General features: G+C 39.1%; 1 non-coding gene across 1 annotated transcript; it reads left to right on the forward strand.

Annotated features, from left to right (window-relative positions):
* The first annotated feature begins 10,141 nt into the window (after positions 1-10,141).
* Positions 10,142-10,273, forward strand: LOC126032554 (small nucleolar RNA SNORA51). The gene has a single exon (XR_007503880.1). It is a non-coding gene; the product is annotated as a small nucleolar RNA SNORA51 (small nucleolar RNA).
* The last annotated feature ends 610 nt before the right edge of the window (positions 10,274-10,883 follow it).

Raw genomic sequence — 10,883 nt, forward strand, 5'->3', positions numbered from 1 at the left:
CTATCTGTGGGATTTGTCATTGTAACGAGGATGTGTCTTGGGGTGTTTTTCTTAAAGTCTATTTTTAGCTGGTACTCTTCGGGCATGCAGGATTTGATTGCATGTAGTCTTTAACTCTAGGAGTATCTCTTTGATGTCTTTGACAGTTGATTCTTACTGGAGATCTTCTACCTGGGTCTCTGGGACTCCAATGATTATATTGTTTCTTTTGAGTCTATCAAAGACATTTATTTTCATCTGTTCACGTTCCTTGAGTACTTTTTCCATTGCCTGATCATTTGTCTTAAGATTCTTTTCCAATTTCTTCTGCTGTGTTGAGTTTTTCTGCATCTCATCTTCCAGCATGCCAATTCTGTCCTCAGCTGCTGTTACCCTGCTGGAGAGGCCATCCACTGAGTTTTTCAGTTGAGCTACCGTGTTTTTCAGATCTGTTATTTCAGTTTGGAGTTTACTGATTTCTGTCTTTGTGTTCTGTTCAGATCGATCTATGCTTTCTTTGAGTTCTACAAACATCTTCCATATTTCTATTATAAACTCCTTATCCAAGAGGTTAATCAGATGGTTGGAATTTATTAGGTCATCCTAGCTATCGTCTTCATTCTCTGTGCATGGTGTTTGCCTGCGAGGTTTCCCCATTGTCACACTTGTAGTGTTATTTTTTCTGCGTGTTGTGGTGGGGTTCATTGGTTAGAAAGTGTGTGCAGCCACGAAGTGAAATGCACTCTTTTGTGGCCTCTCGGTGACAGTTTTTTTGTGGTCACTCCCTAGGCCTTTGAGGAGAGCTTCAGTATTCAGGAAAGACAGACAGACACAGCAAAGATTTCCCTAGAAGTCCTCAGAGTCATCAAAGGCACAGCAGGTGGAGCCTCCGCAGGCCAGAGGGCTCAGCTCTGCCTGGCGACCCCCACAACCAGACTTTACTCGCTCACTCACTCACTGGGCAGCTTCAGGGTGCAGTTTTTTGGGGGTGTGCTCCCTAGTCTTCTGAGGAGAGCTTCGGTATTCAGGAAAGACAGACAGGCACAGCCACAATTTATACATTATGTCTGTTAAAATTTCTCTTCTATTGGCCTCATTTCATTGAGTACCTATAGGATTATTGCTTTAAAACAGGGGTCTCAAACTCGCGGCCCACGTGCTGTTTGCGGCACTCCGTACAACATTTTGTGGCCTGCAGCCGGCCTTCAAATATCATAGTATTCGCGATTATTCTCTTAATGAATAATCGCAATAAAAATCGCATCAGTAAGAAAAAATCGCATTAAACATTCGCATACCCTGAGCAGTTCCATTTGGGGTATGCAAATGTTTAATGCGATTTTTAGCGATTTTTTTCTTACTAATGCGAATTTTTATTGCGATATTCGGTAAGCGAATAATCGTGAAATACTTTGTGCCGCGCCTAGCGCATACATCATTTCCGCTGCTCCTGCCCCCTGTCCCTTGCATTATCAGAGACTAAGGGAGAGAAGGGAGAGAAGATTATTACAGAATTAGATTTTGTCATACCTGCATCATGACTTCATCAGAGCCTGCAGTGAAGAGAAAGATTGATGACAAGCACAGAAAATTTCAGGATAAGTGGGAGACACAGTATTTCTTTGTTGAGCATAGGGGCATCCCCACATGTCTTATTTGCTCAGAGAAAGTTGCGGTGCACAAGGAATACAACTTGAAATGCCATTATTCAACTAAACATGCTGAGGAATGTGCAAAATATCAAGGAAATGAGAGAGCCAAGCGGGTTGCTAGTCTTAAAGCATGTCTAATGAGGCAACAAGATTTCTTCAAGAAAGCAACCAAAGAGAATGTGGTATCAGTCGAAGCTAGTTACATGGTTAGTGAGATGATTACTAAGGCAGGGAAACCATTCACAGAAGTAGAGTTTGTTGAGAAATGCATGTTATAGGCTGCAAGTATTATCTGTCTGGAAAAGAAAGGTCAGTTTTGCAAAATTAGCCTTTCTGCCAACACTGTGGCAGAGCACATTTCTGATATGTCAAGTGACATTTATCATCAACTGTGTGAGAAAGCCAAATGTTTGCATGTGTACTCATTTGCTCTTGATGAGGGCACAGATATAACAGACACTGTGTAGCTCACAATTTATGTCCGTGGTGTTGATTGCAATTTTGAATTGATAGAGGAGCTGCTCACAATAATTCCAATGTATGGCCAGACCAACGCTAATGAGATATTTTGGCATCTGTGTGATGCCATTGAGAATGCAGGTTTACCATGGAAGAGGTTTGTTGGAATAATAACTGATGGAGCGCCATCGATGACAGGGAGGAAAAATGGTCTGGTGGCACTTCTTCAAAAAAAACTTGAAGAGGAGGGTGTAGAGAAGGCCATTGCTCTTCACTGCATTATCCATCAGCAGGCACTTTGCAGTAAATGCCTGCTGTGTGACAATGTGATGTCTGTTATTGTGAAATGCATCAACCAAATCAGATCCAGGGGCTTAAAGCACAGGAGTTTCCATGTTTTTTTTTAGAGGAAATGGAGTCAGAATATGGAGATGTGCTCTATTTCACCGAGGTATATTGGCTCAGCAGGGGAAATGTCCTGAAAAGATTTTTTGAGTTGAGAGAAGAAGTGAAAGCCTTCATAGAGAAGGATGGGAATGCTGTTTCTGAGTTGAGTGATCACAAATGGCTCATGGACTTAGCTTTTCTTGTTGACATCACATGTAAACTGAATGTACTAAACAGGATGCTACAAGGCCCCAGGGAAGCTTATCAGTGCTGCCTACAACAAAGTGAGAGCATTCTTCACAAAACTTGTGTTATGGAAATCCCAACTCTCTCAGACAAACCTTTGCCATTTTTCAGCATGCAAGGAACTTGTGGATACAGGCATACCACTCAGTGGTGAGAAATATGTTGATGTTATTTTTTTGATGTTTTTTTGTTTTTCTTTTTGTTTTTCAGGCCACACCCATTTGATGCTCAGGGGTTACTCCTGTCTAAGCACTCAGAAACTGCCCCTGGCTTGGGGGGACCATATGGGACACTGGGGGATTGAACCATGGTCACGATCTTTCCTTGGCTAGTGCTCGCAAGGCAGACACCTTACCTCTAGCGCCACCTCACCGGCCCCGTGTTGATGTTATTTTTAAGCTAGAGAAGGAATTTGATCACAGATTTGCAGACTTCAAAAAGCACAAAGCCACTTTCCAAATTTTTGTGGACCCCTTTTCCTTTGATGTGCAAGATGCCCCTCCTGTGCTTCAAATGGAGCTCATTGACCTGCAATGCAACTCTGATCTCAAAGCCAAGTTCAGGGAGATTAATGGAAAAGCAGACATGCATGGGCAATTTTTGAGAGAATTGCCCCCTAGCTTCCCTGAGCTTTCCCCAATGTTCAAGCAGACCATGTGCCTTTTGGGGAGCACATATTGGTGTGAAAAGTTATTCTCCACATTGAACTTCAATAAGTCAAAGTACAGGTCTAGGCTTAATGATGATCATCTTCAAGCCATACTGAGGGTCTCAACTGCTTCCTCTCTAAAGCCAAATATGGTTCAGATTTGTAAGAAGAAGCACTGTCAAGTCTCTGGTAGCAAGAAATAGGCAAAAGATGCCATGTTCAGAAGAACTGTTCATGATCTTCACTCAATGTTCTATTCATGTTCAGAAAAAATAATTAAAACTGTTAATAATGACGTTTGAGGACTTTTTTTGTGTGTGAAATCCCTTATGCGGCCCTTCCTCATTCGACTTTGCCTCCTGTGTCCCCCAGGTAAATTGAGTTTGAGACCCCTGCTTTAAAATCTTCTTTAAGCAGCTATCATAGAATTTTTTCATTAGGAGAACTTTCCAAGCTACTATTTTCTTCTTCATCTGTTATAACTGAAGATCTATTTGGGTTAGGGTTGTGTATCTTGTGTTTGAGCTGGTGTTGTTTAGATGTCTAGTGTTCATGATATGTTCCAAGTTTGCAATGGCTGAACAAATATCAAGGGTTCTAAGTTATGCAAAGATATGCAAACACATGGAACTCTATACTAAGATGGGGGATATCTGGTACTCTTCGGATTATGTGTGCTGGAGATTGAACTGAGTTCAGCTGCATATAATACAAACATTTTAAACCCTGTTATGATTTCCAGCTCCAGAAATTTCTATTTTTGGGGGAATGGAGAAAATACTTATTGAGATTATGATTTTAAATTTCAGTTGCTAGGACCTGAACAACAATACAGTGGATATTTGCTTTGCATTTTGCAGACCCGGGTTTGTATATACACTCTATGACAGGCAGTTAGGACCTCTGGATGCATTTTAAGTTATATGCAGGGTGTTTCTGTCTATCTGGGTACAGCTTGCTTGGTAGCAATCAAATGTGGACTGCAGGCAGATTTTATTTTCCAGAAGTAAATACTTGATCATTGTCTCAGCCCTTAGCTAGCTTGGCTGTTTGCTAAGGGTCTGTAAAACTTCCTCAGAAATTCTCCCTCAGAGACTGTTTCTATGGAGAATGAGATCTAAAACCTGTCCACTAGAGTTGCTGCTATAGGCAAGATAATGAGAGGCTTTCAAGATGGTGCCTGGTAGCATGCTACTCTGGTCTCTGTTTATATCCTCTAGTTTATTTCTCCCTGTAACAAACCAGAGGATTTTTACGAGTGTTGTAAGTGTTGTATCATAAAATGGTAGTGCTAGATATTCTTCATATTTTCTCACTCCCATTCCCCAGGATAAAATCACACATCTTAGAACAACACTACAATTTGTACCTTATTGTCTTGAAGTGAGATTTCTTTCATAATGATGAAATATCTATCTCTACTATGAGTGTTTCCTTTTGACCCATGCTATATAGTTTTGTTTCTATGGTTTCAAAATAGTTTCTGTATAGATTAATTCAAATTTAGTAGTAGATTTTATTTAATCAAAAGTTAAGTGAAAACAAATGATCTGTATTTGGTCATCTTGGCAGTGCACCCTCTGATATTTAAAATATGAAAATAATAAAATTTGTAAAAGGAGATAAAATAATAGAATCTATTAGAGAACATTTGTTTTCATCTTTATAAATTAATTTAGGACAAAATATGTTTAATATGTATGTCATGTTAAGTATATTATAAAATATACCTATATATTTTATCTACAAATGTATTTATTTATGTGAAACATATTTTCAAGCCTTTATTTTTACTTTAATTTGTTGTAATCTTGTTTCTAGCTCAGCAAAATATTCATTGAAAATCTGATTTTATCATTGAGAATTTTTTCTTGCAAATAGAAGATGGCTTTATTTCTCTTAAATAAAAATAAGTGAATATAAAGAAAAATTTAAAATAAAAGGAAATCTAAAAGATTAACTTTAATTATCATTTTGCTTTATAACTAAAGATAAATAATGCAACAATAATTTCTTAAAAGTATGATTTAATTTCAACTTCTGAACAATTTCTTTCAAATTGCAAATTCTGAATACCATTATAATTGTGGGTTATATTCTATCATTTAGTTCAGAAACAAAGAGTCATCAAAAATGTATTCAGCATTAAATATTTTAATAAAGAAATTGGAATTTTATTATTAAAAGAATAAAGAAATCAGTGCCCGCTTGAGCAATAGCATAGTGGGTACAGTTTTTGCCTTGCACACTACCAACCCAGGTTTGATACCTGGTATACCGACGATGCCAAGAGTGATTTGGCTTTTTTTGGGACCAGGAATGATTTCTGAGCTCAGAGTCAGGAGTAATCTGAATTCTTGCCAGATGTGCTCCCAAACCACACACACACACACACACACACATGGAATAAATGATGAATTTTAACTATTAAAAGAAAAGCTGTCTCATAAGAAATGATAAATTCATAGTATTCAATTTTTAAATAATATTTAAAATCATTACCTGATCCATATTGTTTAACACTTGCTTGTCCTTATAGAATTAACTTTTATAACTACATACTTCTATAATTTAAAATTATTTTCTAGAAAAATTTAGATAGAGATAAGGTCATTTGAGTAACAGGAAATGACAATTTGAAGGGAAATAATTTTAAATATTTTTATGGCTCTGTTGCCAAGGACCTACTATGACATAAAATATGACATATTTATACCTGCTAACCTATCTATAGGCAGATCTTGGTAGTCCATTACTAGCTAAATATTGTGGAATCTCTATTAGACATCAAAATAAAAAATATATTTTGTTTTGTTTTGTTTTTCGGCCACTCCTAGTGATGCTCAAAGGTTACTCCTGGCTATGTGCTCAGAAATCACTCCTGGCTTAGGGGACCATCTGGGATGCCAGGGGGGTCGAACTGCTGTCCCTCCTAGACTAGCACATGCAAGACATATGCCTTACTGCTTGCCACTGCTCTGGCACTGAAAAATAAGTTAAAATTAAAAATAAAATAAATAAAATAAATTTTTAACACTACATATGATATGGCTTTTTATAGATAAACCAATTTCAGGAAAGGATCTGAATATTATTAGCATCATTGCTGTGTTTGATAACTCCTCTATTTCTCCACCGAAATCTACAACTAATGAATCAGGTAACAGGTGTTCCTTTATTAGTTACTCCAAGATACTAGAGCATGCATCTGTCTAGCTGAAGATGAATAAATCAGGTCTTATATAGGTGACTGAACTGCAGACAGTATAGACTACAAAGTCTTGATAAGAGAAAGGCAGCATAAAGATCCACACATTTGGTTCAAGTAAATCCTAAACTAGTGGGGGTTAGAAACACTACAAAGGCTGAAATCTCATGAAAGAGGGCAACAGGAAAAGTGCATGATTACAACTTGTCCTACCCTTTCTCTTCCTTCTAAGTACCACTGTTCCAAAAATGCTAACAACTGAAACTCAGTCCAAGGACTTCCAAAGAGAAGGGTAGCAGCTGAGCTCCACACAATTCCACACAATTGAATCTCCTTCTGCCTGCACCTTTTGTACTCTTCTTGCCCTGACCAATACTTGAAAAACTTAAGAATGAGCTTAATTTCTAGTAGGGGTAGTAGGTGACAATAAGCAGTGACCAAACTGACATAGGTTCCATGTCCAGCCACACATTATCCATCAAACTTTGTCAGGAGTAATACAAATGTAGGTAGAGCCAGAAGAGGAAGAGGAATGGTGAATGAGGAGGAGAAAGAAGAGGAAGAGAAAGAAGTGGAGGAGGAAGATGTGGAGCAAGAGAAGGAGGAGAAAAAGGAGAAACAGAAAGAGGAGGCAAAAGAAGAGGAAGAGGAGGAGGAATAAGAGGAAGAGGAGAATGAGGAGAAACAAAGTAGGAGAGGAAAGAGAGGAGAGTAGGAAAAAGGGGATGAAGAGGAAGAAGAAAGAAATATTAGAAAAAAACTGAGTGAAATACAAGAAAGGCAATTCAAGGAACTCAGGAATACTTTACCAAGGAACTAGAAACTGAAAAAGAACCTAATAATGATACAGGATTTAAAGAAATCAAATACATGATATTAAAAGCACAATAGGAAAATAATGTAAAAGATATTCAGAATTTAGAGAAATAAATGAATAATATTAGAAACATTATAGAAAATACTTAGATAAGAACAGATTACACGAAAATGTGAACTAAGACTGAAATAGGAATACTCAGAATATAAATAAACATAAAATGGAAAGATAAAATGTGATAAGAAATATATTTTCATTAGGAAAGATTTTTTTTTTTTTTTTTTTTTTTTGGTTTTTCGGGTCACACCCGTTTGATGCTCAGGGGTTATTTCTGGCTACACGCTCAGAAATTGCCCCTGGCTTGGGCGGACCATATGGGACACCGGGGGATCGAACCGTGGTCCTTTCCTTGGCTAGCGCTTACAAGGCAGACACCTTGCCTCTAGCGCCACCTCGCCGGCCCATTAGGAAAGATTTAATAAAAGTAATAAAAATCTTAAAAGATAAAAGAATGGAAGACAAGCTGTGTTTTTTCATGAAATAATGTCAAGAAACTTATAAAACCTGGGGAATGAACAGGTATTAACCCATGTCCCTAAGAGAACACCTAATTATTTAAATGAAAAAAAAATGTGTAACACTAAAATTGTCTAAAATTTTTCACAAAGAAAGTTAAAGGCTCATTGAAAAAAATATAACTTATACAAAGGGATTCCTTTTAGGTTATCATCAGGCTTTTCAAAAAGAATCTCTGTAAAACAGAAAAAGTGAAATGACATATTATAAAGGTTCACAAATAAAATCTTTCAGTCAGGAATACAAAACTATCATTGGTAGAAGAAAGGCCATGGACCTTGGTCTTTGGGATGCTGTTCAAACTCTTCACCTCTGTCCCCTTCACTGCCTGCTTCTGACCTGCTAGAAGGGGCCTCTGCTGCATTCAGAACAGCGGCCATGTACACCGATGTTCTGGTGATGGTCACTGCACACTCAGTCCAGTTCAAGGAGGCCCTGATGGTGATTAGCCACCAGAAGGTCAAGACACTCATCATTATTGATTATAAATATAAAATACATTGTCCACATGTTGGGTAAGTCCTCCCCTGGCACAAAGCCTCAAGTCCCTTCATCCAGCAGGCTTGAAGATGCACGGCAAAGGCGGAGAATAATTTACAAGCAGTTAAGATATTCATTGGCGTCAGGTTGCTTTATTCCTCACAGCTTTTTCTCTGCCATGAGTCTTTCTGCCATCTGCTTTCTTTGCTCTCTTTGGCCTTTGCACCTAAATCATGCCTTTCTTCTTGTCCTTTTCCTGTTTCTCCTCTCCTCCCACCGTCCTTCTGCATGCAAGTCAAACACCCTCCCTCCGTGCTATCTCTCCAGCCCACAATACTTCCTTTTTTATTAAAAACAATTCCCAATACCTGTTGCTGGGAGACAGACAGACAGAGACAGAGAGAAAGAGACAGAGAGAGACAGATTCAGAGACAGAGACAGAGAAACAGAGAGAGAGGTACTATCCACTGGGCTTTTGTATATTAAAGGAAGAGGTTTTAGGAAGGAGGAAGTTAGGGGAACACCTTTGTTTGGGGTTGATAGCTGGGTATCATTATACACTTTGGACTGAATCCCAAGGACAGTCCACTAACATCTTTTTAGAGTTCTGAAACGAGCAGAAATAAGTCAGGCAAAATGAGAGATGAGTTAGACAACCATAAGAACCTTGGAAAGCTAGGACTAGAAGGAAGCAAGAGTTTCTTTGGGTAATAATATATCAGGTGTGTGGGTGTTCTGAGGAAGCATATAGGGATGGTGATCCCTACTAAGTGTGTCTTTGGGTTTGCTTAGGAAACACTTCCATCTTAGTGAATGATGGTTTATACTTGGAAGCTTTATCAGGTTATGATTTCCATTACAGCTGATGCTACAGATATAATCTGTTTAGGTCAACAGATCAACCAAGTTTGATGTGTGGTTTGGCAAGCAGTGATATTTTTATATGCCATAAAGGAGAAAATATCAAAGTAAGTTTGCTTTCTTTGAAAAGGTTTAGCTCAGGATAGTATTATTTTACAATCTTAGGGTAATATCTAATCCAGGGGTCTCAAACTCAATTTACCTGCGGGCCGCAGGAGGCAAAGTCGGGGTGATCCTTGAGTGCAAAGTCAGTAGTAAGCCTTTTTTATTTTGGGGGGGGCACCACACCCGGTGACGCTCAGGGGTTATTCCTGGCTATGTGCTCAGAAGTCGCTCCTGGCTTGGGGGACCATATGGGACGCCGGGAGATCGAACCGTGGTCCATCCAAGGCTAGCGCAGGCAAGGCAGGCACCTTACCTCTGCGCCACCGCCCGGCCCCTAGTAGTAAGCCTTGAACATTGGGGTGTGTGATCCAAACAACTAAAACAAAACAAAACAAAAAAATATTCCTCTAGGGCAGGGCCACAAAATGTTGTACGGAGGGCCGTTTGCGGATTCCCTTTGTTCACAAACAATCTGAGCCTCTAAGCATTCAATAGTCACAATGCTGGTCACTATATTGTGGACAACATTAGGTCAGACAGCAAGTATTGTAAAAGCCATGGTCATAAACATAAGTTAGAAAATCCACAACAAGTCTCAGAATAGTCTAAGAAACTGCCATGCCAATGAACTTCTGGCACCTCAAAATCAAAAACAGTTGACAAATCCTCACAATTTAAGTAGCTATTCTTTGCCCTCATTAAGAGGCACAACACTTGGTGAATTACTTTTAAGTTTAAAAACAAGATACTTCTTTATACTGACTGTATAGAAAGAGGAGGTACAGTAAATGCACCCCATCTACACCTCAACACAGGCCCTTTGCCTGGTCTGTATTGTGAATTGGGGGACAAAAAACTAAAATAAAAAAAATAAAAACAAGATACTCTGGCGTGGCCGGCGGAGCCTGGGAGAAGCCCCAGGGACGCGGCGTTCTTGGATACAAAGGGTGGACAAATTACGATTGCATCTCGGAGGTCAGTCACACAAGATACCATACCCAACTTGCATTATGAGAATGTCCCGATAAAACTCTTTAACATACCCTTCATCTCTAGGTTATACCTCCTTTTAGGACTTGCACGCGAGACCAGCCAGTCCACCGAAGCAGCAACTGTGACCTACAGACTTATACTATAGGCCCTACTCATCAATCACATGCAAACAAACTAGCATTCCCTTGCTCTTTTCTCTTCTCACTCCTTTTTTTTTCTTTTTCTCTTCTTGTTAATTTATTTTCTCTCTTCTTTCCTACTCCTTCCATATACTTTCCCCTTTGGAAATCCGACTATCCCTTCACCCCTCAGTCCCATCCTGATTTCCCACCTTATTAAAACTCTTCACCCTCAGTTCTTAATCCAGTAGGCATCAAGATTGACCTCCTATCCCAATGAACAAGTACCCAACACCCAAGCGAAGGGACAACCAGTCAAACCCACACCTCGTCCCCTGCAAGAAAAGGCAAC

Source organism: Suncus etruscus, chromosome 1 (assembly GCF_024139225.1).
Source record: "Suncus etruscus isolate mSunEtr1 chromosome 1, mSunEtr1.pri.cur, whole genome shotgun sequence".
NCBI lineage: Eukaryota > Metazoa > Chordata > Mammalia > Eulipotyphla > Soricidae > Suncus > Suncus etruscus.